Source organism: Tyto alba, unplaced genomic scaffold (genome assembly GCF_018691265.1).
Source record: "Tyto alba isolate M040663 unplaced genomic scaffold, T.alba_DEE_v4.0 Super-Scaffold_22, whole genome shotgun sequence".
NCBI lineage: Eukaryota > Metazoa > Chordata > Aves > Strigiformes > Tytonidae > Tyto > Tyto alba.
This window is the reverse complement of record NW_024881296.1, coordinates 37,791,173-37,806,144: the sequence shown is the minus strand read 5'-3', so window position 1 is coordinate 37,806,144 and position 14,972 is coordinate 37,791,173.

Genomic DNA, 14,972 nt, shown 5'->3' with positions numbered 1-14,972 from the left:
TATATAAAATTCATAATGCTGAATTGGCTGCTGTTAATGCTTGGGGTTAGGAAATTCCCAGACTTAATTGATTCCTGTTTCCTTCCCACTGCCAGACTGGGAGAACACAGAAGTGTCTCACAAGTCTCCCCTCAGGGATTTCTTTCCTCCAACTCCTTCCTCCTTTGGGTTTTCCCATTATAAAAAAACAGTGCACCTGCCTGTTTTTTTCCTTGGAGGCTTTTCAGACAATACTTGGGGATACATAGGGTGATAGGCTGATGGCAAGGACATCTGAAGGGTCTACTGCTGTGAACTGGCATTCTAGGGAGGGTCTGCTTACCAGCTCTTGATGCAAAACCTTTGGGTGGTGGTCTGTGTTCACGAGAGTTGAGGGCTCCCTTCTCACATTTACTAGGACACTTCAAAGGTAGATGCATAGAATTGAAGTATAAGATGAGCCAAATCACACATATATTTAAGGAATTAAATGAAGAAGAGGCTGCTTTAATGAATGGAGCAAGAGAGTTTATTCTGATCATTTAGCATTGTTTGTGGAGAAAACACTCAAAATTGCACTTTATGGTGGAGATCTTTTTTTTTTTTTTTTCTTCTTCATTCCTTCTTGCACCTTAGGCATGTGAATAACTCTTTGCTGTATGCTTTCGGATATATATAAAATCTAAACATATGTGTATATATGCCTGTACTTTGAGGACTCACCATCCCCTCCATTCAGAAGCTGAATTAAATGAAAACAGGCCTCATAATACTGACAACTGAAACCTGAAGCCCATCTCTCTTGAAGGCAGTCTTTTGCAAAGAAGTGTTGGGTGCATTGCACTAAGTCAAGTCCAAACCTTGCTATGAAGGAAAATCCCCAACATGCACAAAAAAATGGGTGTGTTTTGTTTGTTTGAAACCTGCTACCTCAAGAGACCTCTAGTTAGATTGAATTTAGCTTTTTATTCCAACCACTGTCAAGCAAAATAAATAAAAAAATCCAGGAATTATTTTTTCTGTATTAAACTAAGTGGCTGTCTACAAATATGAAGGGGTAACAAAGACCATGACTCAGGCATGCTGCAATCTCACTGTGTGACAGGCCTCTCTTTTCAGCAATATTGCCTCTATAAAATTTTTTACTGGAAATTCCTGGCAGGTCAGCTTTGCAAGAATACCTTCGGGCTCTTATATATATCTTTACACAGAAGTAGCTAATGGGGTGAATGAAACAGATGTCAGTTATCTCACTGCAAAGAGGAGTGCAGACACTGCTGCTACAGAACAAAAAGAAGTCTGAGGCGAGGACAGTGAATAGCTCTCTGGAAATGGTCTTTGCTCAAGGCTGTATACAAAGAAAGTCCAAAGTATTAACTGAGACAACCAACCTTTAGATTCCACTACTGGTGAGCAGAGGCCCTTCTTTCCTTGTCAGAAATCTCCTTTTCAATGTTTCTAGAACCATTTTTATGGTGCATATTTATTATTGGACCTCTTGTAGGCATCTATTTGATCCAAAGTCAACTAAAACCAGATCAGTTTACTTACTTTTGTAACAAATGGCTCTTAGTTGACTTTGCCATAACCTTTTTATTCCAAAATTAGTGTTCAGATGCAAGACTTTAACGGAACTTGTTAAATTGGCTGTTGGAGGCTAATTACTGTGAGTTTATGCAGAGATCAGTCTGCAGAAGCAGACTATTCCTGAGATACTGAATAAGCAGTGCACCTCCAGGAACACCGGGTAAAGATAAACAAGGCTGAGAGCAAGGAAATGTCTGAGCAGGTTTTTCCCTGCTGAAAAGCAGCTGCTTTAGAGAGTGTGGAAGGGGAAAAAAAAAAATAGAACAAAAGAGCATAGTAAAATGGGATTTGGTGAATTCCTCTTTTGTAACTCAGTGATAAAGTGGATAAGACATACAAATCAATTATCACAGAAACATTAAAGCATCAGACTAAAATGAATCAGACACTGACAATTTGGAAAACCAACTAAATGAAGGAACTTTTGTCTTTGTCTGGCTGGAAAAGGAATTGTGTCAAATGTTTATTAAAGCACAGGCTCAGCATCCTGCCCTAGTTGCGTGGGAACTGAGCCTCCTCCCACAGCCTACACCAGCAGAGGTAAATATATCACTGAGGAGACTTGTAGACAAAGGTAAAACCAAATTCTGCCATTGACTTGACCATCTTCACCTAGTACTAATGGGCGTGTACATGTTGAACATGCTTTTCCCTGTAATCCACAGGTTTTGGTTGTAGTCCAGCAACTGAAGCGTTAATTATCTGCCTGAAAAACTGGATAATTAGGCCTACTGGGGCAACTGTGTTTAACTGAGTAAAGATAAAACATGATTCATTACTCTGTGGTAGCTTAGACATGCAAGACCTTGGAGTTAACCATGCCTTTCACTTAGCTATTGAAGTAACTTCTGTTCTTTAAACATCTTTCTTTTGTTTCTTTTTTTTTTTTTTTTTTTTTCAGTAAAACTTGTGTGGCTTGGTTAATGGCTTCCAGATCAATATTCTGCGATACAGACAGATAGATAGATAGATTCCTAACACAAAATATGGTGAGCCTTGGGATGGACACATGTAGTAACCCTCCCTGCACAGTGTACATGACAAGCTGTTCATTCACGTATTGTGCTTGTGGACATGGGGGTCACAAGAACAATATCTTGGACTAACTGCCTCTGAAACTACTTCAGATTTTCTGTTAGTGTGTTCAGCATGATAGATAGCTTCTCTCCTTCTCAAAATGATGACCTATTTTTCTACTGTCACTGCAGAATACATTATCATAAACCATAGTTTTCACATTTATTGCTCTGGACTGTAGAACCATTATTTATAAGAATTATAAGGTTGTCTACATGTTTTATTTTCAGCATTAAACACGACTGAAGTCTAGAATGAGCTATTTTCCATTCTTTCTTTATTTTGTAGGTTAGAAGAGCTATGTGTGGGTGTCAAAATACAAGAGGTTTCACGGTATTCAAAATTATAACATTTTCCAAACTATTTCCAACTTTAGGCATTGAAATAAGGGGAAATACCACTTCACATGAATTCACTTTTTTCCTTAAAAAATATAAAATTAAAATAATATCTGTTTGCAGGATGAAGTAACTTCAGGCTAGGTAATTAGGGTAGAAAAGACCCTAATACTACAGCAAAACAGTAATTTTCTACTTTACAAAAAATGTTTTGAAAACACTTTGAAAGAAGCGTGGCATTTAAACTATGCATCTTCATATTCTTGAAGTATCCAAACAACCTTACGTCTGTCTGTTTTGCAAGGCCAAACTCTTTTTCTCTCCTTCAAATATGTTTGCCTGTCATTTGGATTCATGTTCTTCCCTTGCAGGGAAAAGAGCTCTCCCACTGAATGACCTCTAGACTAGAGAAAACTTGGTTTGGAATTTGTCTTTATTTGCTGACAACTAATACTCAAAGAAAGCCTGAAGGATGAGTCTTGTTCTTTCCTTGGGAGGAAGTTGAGAAGGAAATATCTAACTCGTCCTGGGTAGAATTGTAAAAATACAGACTATACAAGTACAGATCTTAACACTGCTAAAGGAATAGGATGTCTCCATCAGAGATGCAAAAGGGGATTTGTGGTCTAGGTAGGGGCAGTAGCCTTGTCTTTTGCTAAGCTTATCTGACATGCTCAGTTAAGTAAAGGCAAAACTCTGAAGACAAACTTTGCACAGATAATACCTAACTGCTAAGTTTGAGACCCTGGCTCTTGACTGGAGAAGTGCTGAGGATTCGTGGCTGCCAACATAACAGAGATGAGCTGTGCTCTGAACACAGAAGAGCAGTATATATTGCCGAGAGCTCTGAGAAGTCGCCTCGTAGACCTCTCAGACTGATCACTCCAATTAATGTCTCTGTGCATCAGTCTCCCAACAGAAAAACTTGACTATGCAGCTCTTTTTCCTTGCACCTCAAAAGTACTCTGGAAAGATAATTCGCAAAATCATTGAGATTAACCACAGTGGACAAACTAGTAATTCAGGCCTAATATGAATAAAGATGAGTGTTTACTAAATAAAGCTGAGAGTTGCAATGGTTGTTCGTGTGAATACTGCCCGTCTTGGGTCCTACATAAAGCAAGGGAATGTACGGGAAAGAAGGTGGCCTGAAAGGTCACCTCAGAGGCTGCTGTGGTGGGCTGGGTGAGGTCCATGCGTAACCTTCACCTCACCTACTCTTACTTTCTGCATGTTTCCCCTTACACCCTTAGTGCTCTTCTAAGGTCATTCCTGTGCTTGTCCCCAGTGGTGCTCTTAGGAAAAAAATGAATCTCCTCTAGTTAAGTGAATGCATTTTGAAGCAGTGAGTCAAAACTGGCCAGGAGGCTTCCTCTGCAGCCAAAGAGGAGGTTTTGCACAGGTGGGATGTGGCATCTTTTGGAAATGCCTTAATATCCACACATGTGCCAGCTAGAGAAGGTGCCTACTAGCTACAGGGAGGTGGGTAAGATGATGGCAGGGAAGTGAGGCTTGCCTAGAGAGGGAAGGGGAATAAGTGTTTGTTGTTTGGTTTGTTTTTTTTTTTTTTCCCTAAACGCTATGCCTGTGAGTGAATGAGTGATGGAAACATTTCAACTTAATTCCCTGGAAACAAAATGGGGACAAGTTCAAACCAGCTGCTTCATGGTCTCTGACAGGTAGTTTTTTCTTGGTAGCTGCTCAACTCAGTATTATGACCAGGTGAGAAAGGCAATGTGTCACCTATAGGCTTGGTCTATCGTTCACTTTGCTTTCACTAAGCATTCCCACGGCTCTGTTTTCTGTATGTTTCAACCAGAAATCCAGGGCTACAGGAAGGTCCCAGACTTACTATGGTTTTGTGAACCATGCCACTCTTAACTCTCTACATTTTTACATAGAGGCCTCAAAGCTTTTTCATATGACATTTAACAAATTTCTTCTCTGAGTATTTGTAAAGTTTAAAAAAGTGTTCCCAAACACGGTTGAATAAACCAAACAGTCCTTCAAATGAATCCTGTGCATTGCAGCATGATAACTGTATCTTCATTGTTCAGAAACTCCTGTTCATAGTCATGTCCTGCCGTGGAAAATACCTCTTCTAATTGTTCTTGTGCGTGCCATACTTTGACAGCATGTTTTTCTGATAGCAGACTTCTTTAGCTAAAGTTAACAGTCAAAGAGCATTAAAATATCTGGAGCTCACAGATGTGCTGTATTTATAAAATTTTAGAAATATTTCAGATTTGTCTCCATTGTACAAAGGCTTAAGTATATGCAACATATCTGTGCTAAGAAGAGTTCATTTACTCCAAAACACAATCTGACATTTACTCTCATTTATTTTGAAATGCAAATGCATCTAGTTTATTCAGGATTCTTTCGCAGCTTACTGTCTTATTAGTGATCACGCTGATAACTTGAATTTCTGAAATGTTGTTGCTAAGCAATGCAACTTCAGGCATGTAATGAGGCTTTCCAGTGGCTACTTGAAGATGAAGAAAATTATCTCAGCTTCACAGGTTGTTTGATCATCAACCACATTATAATGGTTGGGTGATAAATAAGTTTTCAGCTTGCCCTCATTCTCCTGCAGATAATTTATTTTTGAATGGTAACGGAAGATCATACAGTATCAGGAAGAAAGTTGTAAATTTTGGGATGCAAAGGCAGAACCAAAGAACATGTGTAGCTGCTTTGTGTAACTTTCTATAAAAAGATTCCTTCTTCCAGCTCAGGAAGGAGTCCAGGAGAACTGTCCCAGCAGGACCCTCCCCACACAAAGCGATGCTGCCCCTTCACCCCTCGCAGCGCAGATCTGTTGGTGGGACCTGCCTGAGGGGACCCTCCAGCTGTGACAGGAACGGGCAGCTGGGCTGGGATGCACGGTGGGGCAAGTCTTCCCACACAGGCTTTGCTCTTGGGAAGCAGAAACCACGCACCACCCTGGGACAGGTTAAATTCCTCTGATGTGCCCCCAGCCTGGCGCTCCCCAGTGCATAACGGCGGCTGACGCCTGGCAGGGCTTTCCTGACAGGCTCTCTGTAGCGCGGCAGCACCAGCTGGAGTCTGGCTATGCTTGGCTCATCTTTCGATTACTTCTCTTCATCACTGCAAAGTCCAGTCACCCAAGCCTACTGTCAGGAATCTGACGTTCCCCTTTTTCTATGGGATCATCCTGGAGTCCTTTTTTTTTTTTTTTTTTCCCTCCATTGTAGATATGATCCTACCTGCAGCTGAAGCAGATGGGAGCAAGGTCCTGAACAGCTAACCTACTCTTGTGTGTGCTGCTCAAGTGAAAGCAGGTCCAGCTGCCTCAGTTAGAGACACATCATCCTGACCTTGATCTCTTAATGCCTCAGTCCTTCACCCACCAAAGGCAGAGTCTACAAGGAAATGAAAATAAACCAGTATCTGAAGCAGTCAGAAGTAATAATGATGAAGGATAAAGAAAAGGCCAGGGGGAAATAGACACATCTTTATTCAGAGCTGGTTTGAAAAGTCTGCAGTAGACAAGGCCTGGGGCTACAAACAGGAGAATAAAGGAAATAAAATAAAATATTGACCATCTGCTCAACGAGTGCCTTACTTTCTCCCCTGCACTTCATAGTGCAGGGGACCAAGGGAGAAAGGTTGTGTAAGATTGGGCTGTAACACAGTTGTGCAAGTGGACTGGATTAAAGTTGTCCAAACAACTGCCACATTATCTCTTCTATTCAGTGCCTGTTTTTTGCAGCCTAATATTTTTTAAGTAGGTGGGGGTTTTGTAAATTTCCATAGTATTGGTGTACAGGGCCTTCCTTGAGGATCAGGACTTTTTATGCCCCTCAGCCTGTTAGAATAAAGATGGCTCCTACTACTGAGAGCTGCTTTTTCAAAATTACAGAGCAGTCTTGCATTGAAAAATCAAAGTGTAATGTAAGATGATGCAGTTCTTGCCCTGAAGAGCTTATTTTTATATACTGTCTTTCCTGAGCAGGTCAATGTCCGCAGTGAGGCAGCAGTTTCAGAGGGGTCACCCACCCAGCCAAGATATGTTTTTCTGTGGGTGAAGGAGTGATATTTTTCTCTCTTCACTGAGACAAAGTTTCACCTGTTCAACAATTAACAACTCAAGGATTTAGTCCTGGAAAAGAGAGAAGATTTTAAAGGTTGTGATTTTGAGCATCTTTGATTTAATTTCTGGCCAAAAAGCCACTAAATCCATACTTACAGTGTGTAGACACGAACCTAATCTAAACATCAGATTAATTTTCTTCTCTGTGGGCAAGCAAGCCTTAAAACACATGTGGCCAAATGTTTATGTAATATTCAGTGTGCTGTTCTCTTGAGTGCTAAATGTTTGTGCTCCAGGAGAGATTTCTGTCCATTTTGCTCCTGTGTGCTCACCGGACACCACTGTCAGTCAGAAGGTGCATCGTTTGCTGCATCTTGTTGTAGTCGCAGCCAGCTATGTGTTCAGTGATATGAGGAAGGGGAAAGTGTGTGGGGAAAGGTGGGGTGTTTTTTACTTTTAAAGAAGGAGGAGAAATTGGAAATTAAACAACAAAAACAAAAAAAAAAAACAAAAACAAAAACAAAAACAAAAACTTACTTCAGAGCTGTAGTAAATCTGATATGTTTGGCCCCTCAGTATGTGTCTGGCTGGGGCTCTGAAGCTCAAAGTCCACATCGTGTCCATCCTGGCAGCAGCCTTTGAGAATCCAAACCAGAGCTTTGAACTCTGGATGAAAACCAGCACCTGTTTTCTTGCTGCAGCAGCACGGGGTGTTCTCACTCACAGAAACCCAGCATGAAAGCACATATCCCTGCTTTCCTGTGCTGAGAAAGCCAGCTGAGGGCACAGGCTCTGAATGTCTCTGGAGAAAGTCACCCGTGGGTAGGCAGTACACCTCATAGTTCAGCCCCACAGCATCAGAGCTGGCCAGGGAGCTCAGCGACTTTGATCTTTATTATGACTTTTGTCTTACTGCTGCCGTCTGCCGGCGCAGGAGCAGTTGTTATTGGTTTGTGCAATTCCCTTCCTCAATGGCACACATGTTTTGTGGCTCTTGGGGAACGGGATTTATTCTCTGTATCTGTGATAAAATGTTTTCAGTTAAGTCATGAATCTTTTAGACTGGCATTTAACCCTATACTGGCCCAGGATTTCAGCAGCTGGAATCCTCTGCATGAAAAGGTTGGCTAATTAAAATCCTCCATTTCCAGTCAATTAGGAGAAATATCTTTTCTAACACAGAAATAGCACTGTTTAAAAAAAAAAAAAAAAAAAAAGAAGAAGAAGATACAACAACTAACATTCAATGAGAATAAACTGATAATGTAATCAAAGCTTCTCTCTAGTGTGGCAGTTAAAATTAAGCATTGTGAACAGTGCATAATGTTTCCATCTCTTAACAACTTCACAAATACCTTAACCCTTAGCAGCCTGGAGAATTCCAGGATGTTAAGCTTGTTTGACATGATCTAGTCACACATACACACATGCAGAAAAAAACATAAAAAACATAAAAATTTTCTGTACTGTTTAACACTTTCTGTTTTTTGTTTTTTTGTTTTTTTTTTTTTTTTTTTTTATTACTCCTACTACCAGCACCTCTGTGTGCTGCTCTGCTCAGGCAGCCTGGGCAGGGAGACCTCTGTCAGGTGGCAATAAAGGAGATGGGGCAGGGGAGGTGATGGGTGGTAGGATGCTGTTGGTGTCCCTGGGCTGGAGGCTACCCTGGGGACAACTACTAGGGTTAATAGAGAGTGGAATATGCAGGAAAATGTAGGAAAGGACCTTGAGGAAAGAAAAAGATCCATAGCAGCCTGAGTACTGAGCTTAGCAATTTGTGTCCTGGTACTCCTGGGCCACACAAACGCTTCCTCTGCATCATATGGGAGGGAGCGACTTAAGTGGCTCAGGCAGGTCTTGCCGAGGGCTCCTCATTCATGAGGAAGCTGATCAAAGGAGTCAGGCAAACAGCTTCTAAACTTGGGGTGAACAAGAGGATTTGTGTTGCCTGTGCCACCTTCAAGGTCACCGATTTCATTACGAGGTCAAGCTCATGACAATGATCAGTCCTTGCTGTGGGGATGATAAAGGCTGGGTGGAAGAAAGTTTAGCTTCTGGTCCCCCTGTGAATGGACAGAAATGCTTTTTAGCCATTGTAATTCAAGAATCCACAGTCAAGAAGGAGACGGTGCCTCTAGAAAGAAGATTAACAGCTAGTGTGCTTCACAAGAGGGCTTGAGGATTGATTAATACACTGCAACTGCTCGATAGCAGAGAAGTGCTACATATCAATTTACCCAGGGAATTGCCAGCGTTGCGTGAGATTAGAGCATGAGTCCACAAACTTCAGATACACAATCTTGCTTGAAGTGTTACATGCTAGACCTTGTAACAGAGTGAATGCAGACAAAGATGTACGCAGGGCCAGCGACCCAGGTGAGGAGGGTATAGCCCCTGACATTTAAACACAGCAAACCTTCAGCTATGGAATAGTACTGTGTGCATATGTGTGTGTTTTCTTTTGCATAAGTTATGGATAGCTCATTAGCAGCCCATTAGAGTGAAAGCTCCTGGGATGAAGAGCATGCTCTCTGTTTTTATTTGAAAACTTAAAACAAATAGAGGAAAAAAACCCAACATTAGTCTGCGTGGTTGACTGCTCTGTAGTGGGATCTTTATCCAGCTTTCAACCACTATGATCAGCCAACCTCAGAGAAATAGAGGAGTTTCCATCCTGACTCTAAGAGCTCCAGTTCTACCAGGCCCATAACTTTTTTGCAGTAGGCCTTTTAACCGTTTTGCAGTATACTTGCCCTTCTTGCACCCCTATGGTCCAAGGATCTGCTCTTCACAATGGCATAAAATGGTCAAATTGTTTTCTGCTGGATGAAAACCCAGGAGATGGTAGAAGCCAAATTCTTTACTCTCAGCCAGTGAAATTCACTGTTTTGTACAGACAGACATGAAGGGGAAGGTGAGGCCTGTTCTCCCTGTTGCACAGGGCTTGGAGAGGGTTAGGGACTAACGAAACAGCAGCCTGAACAGGGAGCACCTAGTGATAATACTGTCAGCAGGAGGATGTTCAAAGCTGACAGAGAGAAAATGCTGACCACAAGGCTGTATCCAAAATCCTGCATCTCTTTGGCATGTGCCTCTACCCCCAGGTCAGTGCTGAGCAGTGCACGGAGGCTTTACCGACACACATCCAAAAGGCTGAGCAATGTCCCTGTCCTTCAACAGCATGGCTTCTCCCCTCTTGCCAACAGTTTGGCATAATCACCAAGGAAATGGAAGATGTAGGTCCAAGTTACACCATGCCTTTACATGCACTAACCATTTTATCCAGTGACTACAATATAAGCTCTGAAACAACATGGGGTGAAGGAACCAAGCTCAGCTTCCCCTTTTCCACCCTGACAGGGTCCAAATGATGGACTGTCACTATCCCTGCTCTTCTCCTCTAGCTCCAGCTCCAGGTGTCTTGTCCACGAGTGCAGAAAATGCAAGTGTCTTCACAAATACAGCTCTCAAAAGATACTGGGATAAATAGGATGCATTTTCCAAAAAGGATTTATTCTATTCAGTTACACATCTGACCAAAGTATCTCATTTGAAAAACACTTGATAAATAAACTAGAAAATAATGCTGATCTAAGGTCAAAAGCATGTATTTGTTCCTATGTTTATTTTGATGCAGATCAGGGAATTAGGGAAAGGCTGATGGAAGACGAAACAAAACTGTGTACCTTGAAATATGTCAGACAGAAGATTTGTTTTTAACATGCCTTGCAATAAAAAAGATTACCGTGTCTTCCACTTTTCCAGCATATAAATCTTTTTCAAGAATTAGCATAAATAAATTTTGCATAAACAGATTTTTTTATTTGGCACTGAATGTGTAAGACAAACAAGGCATTTAACAATTGCAAAATTATTCATTTCCTCTGACAATTTCTAAAATCAAAGACATATATTTTGGAATGATACATACTAACTAGGGAAGCAATTTAAGAAAAGTCTTTCACAAATGTTACCAAATTAAATATAACCTTCAATGTTGCTTCTGAAACGTGTATTTTCTTATCAGAGGCTCCCTGTGTTCAGTTTATTCTGTTGTGTTCCTTCTACATCGTAGCAATGGCAAAGAAATAGTCAATAACTGGCAAATACAAATTTATGCAAGAGAAGTAGGTGCATCGTCATTTTCTTCCGAGTATTTAAATGCTCTTTATCGTTGTATTTAGCAGACAAAAGTAACTTCTCATTCATAACTCAGGAAACTTAACAAAAGGCTAGCAGATATCATTGCTGCTTGACCCCATAAAATATTCAAACGGAAACAGTAAGTTGCAAGCAAAATTAAGAAAATAATCTTCATCTTACAAAGAAAGAGAATGTTATTTTTGACAACTGGACTAAAACTTGTAAAACGTATTTTGAGAGGAAATGTGACAGGACAGAATGGAAAAGGTCAGTGCGGACTGCAGGTTGCCTGGGATCATTAAATCAGTAGCTTTGTCTGGGGAAGCCTTAGCTGAGTCGTGCACGACAGGTATATTGGAGCCCGAAGCAAGGCTACAGAGACAAGCCAAGAGCGGGCAGCCTCTGGCTCTTCAGCCCAACCAGGGCTACTCCCACATGAGGAGCTCGAGTTGCACCGTCCTTTAGCTGTGTTACAGGAGCAAGGGCAAGAAGTGTTCTTCCTCCCCACAAACAGATAGTTTTTTTCAAAGTTGTGAAAGATAAATACAGAATTATTAATGATAAGGCCTTCAGACTGCAGGAAAGTGTGAGGGCATCTACCCTGGAAGGCTAAATAGCCCCGGAGACTTCTAGTGAAACAGATGTGGCTGCTTTACAGCTGTGTACTAGTATCCAAGAAACAAGCAACACAGATTTGGCTTCTCGCCCCCTTCCAGCCTAAGAGCTTTTTTTCTGAAGCTCTCCTGTTATACTGAGCATTCTTCTCAGTTATAAGTTTCAGTGCAGATTTTGTATTAAGCCTCATCTAAGATCATCACCAGCAAAAACATCTGCTGAGTGCCTGGAATGAGGAAGAAATTTCCCTTTCATCATAAGTGATTCCACACACATCCATTATTCAACCATCTTCTCAGATCCGTTTTGACCCCAGAGAGAAAGCAAACGAGACAGATCACCACTCTGATCAAGCATGGCAATTTTGATGGTCTTGCTAGCGATGTTAATACTCTACAAATCACATATACTTGATTTTTAAAGGTATTTAGGCACCTAACTCGCACTGCAATAAATTTAAAGGTCTCTGAATAAATTCTTATGCAAGAAACTGATATGAGAGAAAGAATGCTTGTCTTCCTCACTTAAAATGAAATAAAAGATCTAAAGTCTGCTGATGAGCAGTGATATTCTTGAGTGCCAATTTAAATGAAAAAAATTGCTTTCATTATGCAGATTTTGATGCTGGCCGTGTCGTGACACTGCTTCCTCCAGAAGATTAATTTAAGTCCAGTAAAGCAGAAAAGAATCCCCTTGAAAGTTATGAGGTGAACACGAAATGAAATTGATTTATGCAAAGTAAGAAAGTCCTGAAAGTGGTGTAGATTATGCAAATGACTGTGAAAAAAAAAACAGGACCAATGAAATTTGAAATTTTGAGGGAAAAAAAAATCAAATTACATTATACAAGAAATAGTTACTCTTCAATTAAAAGGCTTATTATTTGATTTTGTAAATGGAATAAGTTAATAATAACCTTAAAAGGAATTAAGAATGCAATGCATATTAAATTGGGCCCCAGTCTTGCCTGGGACCAGACCTTTACCAACTCCTGTGACAGAAGTATTGAATAAGAACAGCCATGTGTGGTTATTTTTAAATAGCATCACTGCCAGCTGGCAGACTGAATTGCACTGCTTTAGAAAGTACAGAAAGAGGAATCTGATTAGTATCTAGTACAAGGTGCAAGCTCAGGCTCATTAGCCAGTGGTGACGAAAGCATTAACGCCCTTCAAGGGGTGCATTTTCTCTCAACATACTTGCTGATTAGGAGGATCTTTCCTCACAGTACATCTGAGCTGTGAAAGAAAACTCTTTGTTTTATCAGGATCTTCGTCTCATTGTGAAAGCTGAAGGGAGGTGCCAGGGCAGTGTCACCGGGGGTGGGACTGACTCCTGGCAGTGTTTTACACAGGGCATCTGCCCCCACCTAAGGTGCCAGCCAGGTTTCCACCATGGTGCACAGCAAGAAACTGGCACTTCTAGGGTGAGAGTTTTTAGAGGCAAACTCTGTAGAAATGCCCACTTTAGAAAGAGAAGATTTGTTGCCATAGACCAACGAGGGATTTAGAAGACCAGTTTGTAGAGAATTGTCCACATTACATCTGGGCAGATGAGGTGAAGTCCTTTGCCTTGCACAGAGCCGTTGCTGCTTTAGTATGGCCATTGGTGCAGCGGGAATTATTTTCCTGTGGATCATACTGACATTTAAGGACAATGTCAATGGCTTAATGGCACCCTCCTATTCCATCCAGACACAGAGGTAGAAGGAATGATAGGAGTAATCTGAAAGCGGAGTCGTCAAACACTATTAGAGGCAGTCATGAGTTTCTTGAGAAAATGGCCTGATCTGTTGCAACAGAAATGATACCGGTGATTGCACACATTTGAAAGACACTTTTGCCCAGAAATTCTTTCCACCTTTGAAGTAGGATCAAGCTGGACAGCAAAACAGGCAATTAATTGCTCATGGGACATGCCCTTGTCCCTGTTCTCCCGCTCCTTCCAATATAGGGACCTGCTTCCAGACCCAGCTTTGGCTGACTACTCTTTTCCTCCTCATCTTCCAGAAGATAATTCAGAAGTTATCAGCAGAAGTGTGGCTATAGAAAAGACTCTTTCTTAAATCTCAGTCTCACTAAATTCAGCCAGAACTGTGGTGTTTATTTTCTGCCATCACATGGTGAAGTAGTTACACATATGGAAGAGATACAAAACAAGGGAATTGTTACACGTTCTTTCAGAGCTACGTAAAATCTCTTCCCCTTCTACAGCCCATCATTGTTCAGGGAAATGTGACATACTGACATTCCTTGAGAGAAGCATGAATACTTGTGCTCGGCTTTGTTAGCCTGCATACAAGTATTTCTACAAAAACCGTAACTTGTGAAGAGGGTCAAGATGTAGATATGTTTGCTCAGTGAAAAAATAGAGAAAACCAGAGAAGACTGCAGTCCATGCTCCAAGAAGAAAGTGCTCTTTTTTTTCTTAACCCTTTCTTTCACAGGCTTTCAAGTGTCTTTGATTTCTAAAATCTTCGTTTCAAACTTAATGAACTGCCAGCTGTTGTGTTAACGTTGGGAAGGATTCTGTCTTCATTGGTTATACCCGTGTTTTTCATTGTGAGTTCCATTACACCTGGCATAAGAATACATTGTGCAGGGAAAGGTGCATATGTAGGCAACATCAACTACCTCTAGTGTACCACACCAAGAAAGGGGAACCCTGAGAACCAAGAAACCATCCCATTTCCACTCGTACCTTTCATCTTTCTGATCTTCTATTAACTATGCATGGAATATATTAAGGCTTTTTATTATTTTGGGGAATATTAGTTTAATATAGAGTTATGTATTAATTCATTGTCACCAGCTATATATCTACAAAGATGGTCAATTCATGGGAATTGTATTTTACATCACAAGCGGTTACTCCAATAAGAAATTTCTAATGAAAAGGAATTATACTGATTATTAATGAGTTCCAAATGAATTCAAGTCCCATGGCAATGATAAGCTTAAAATATCACACAGGCCAAAAATACTAGCTATGGAAAATGGCTGATGTGATCACAGTTGTATTGAAATGTAGCTTCAAAAAAGTAATCAGCCAGAATTTAGCCAAAAAAGTAATTACTTTGCTTATTTCATATTCACCTCTCAAAACTGTTCAAAAAAGGATCTCATGCTTCACAAATTCATCTATTTTCCTAACTTCTCAAGAGGCAAATGCTAAAA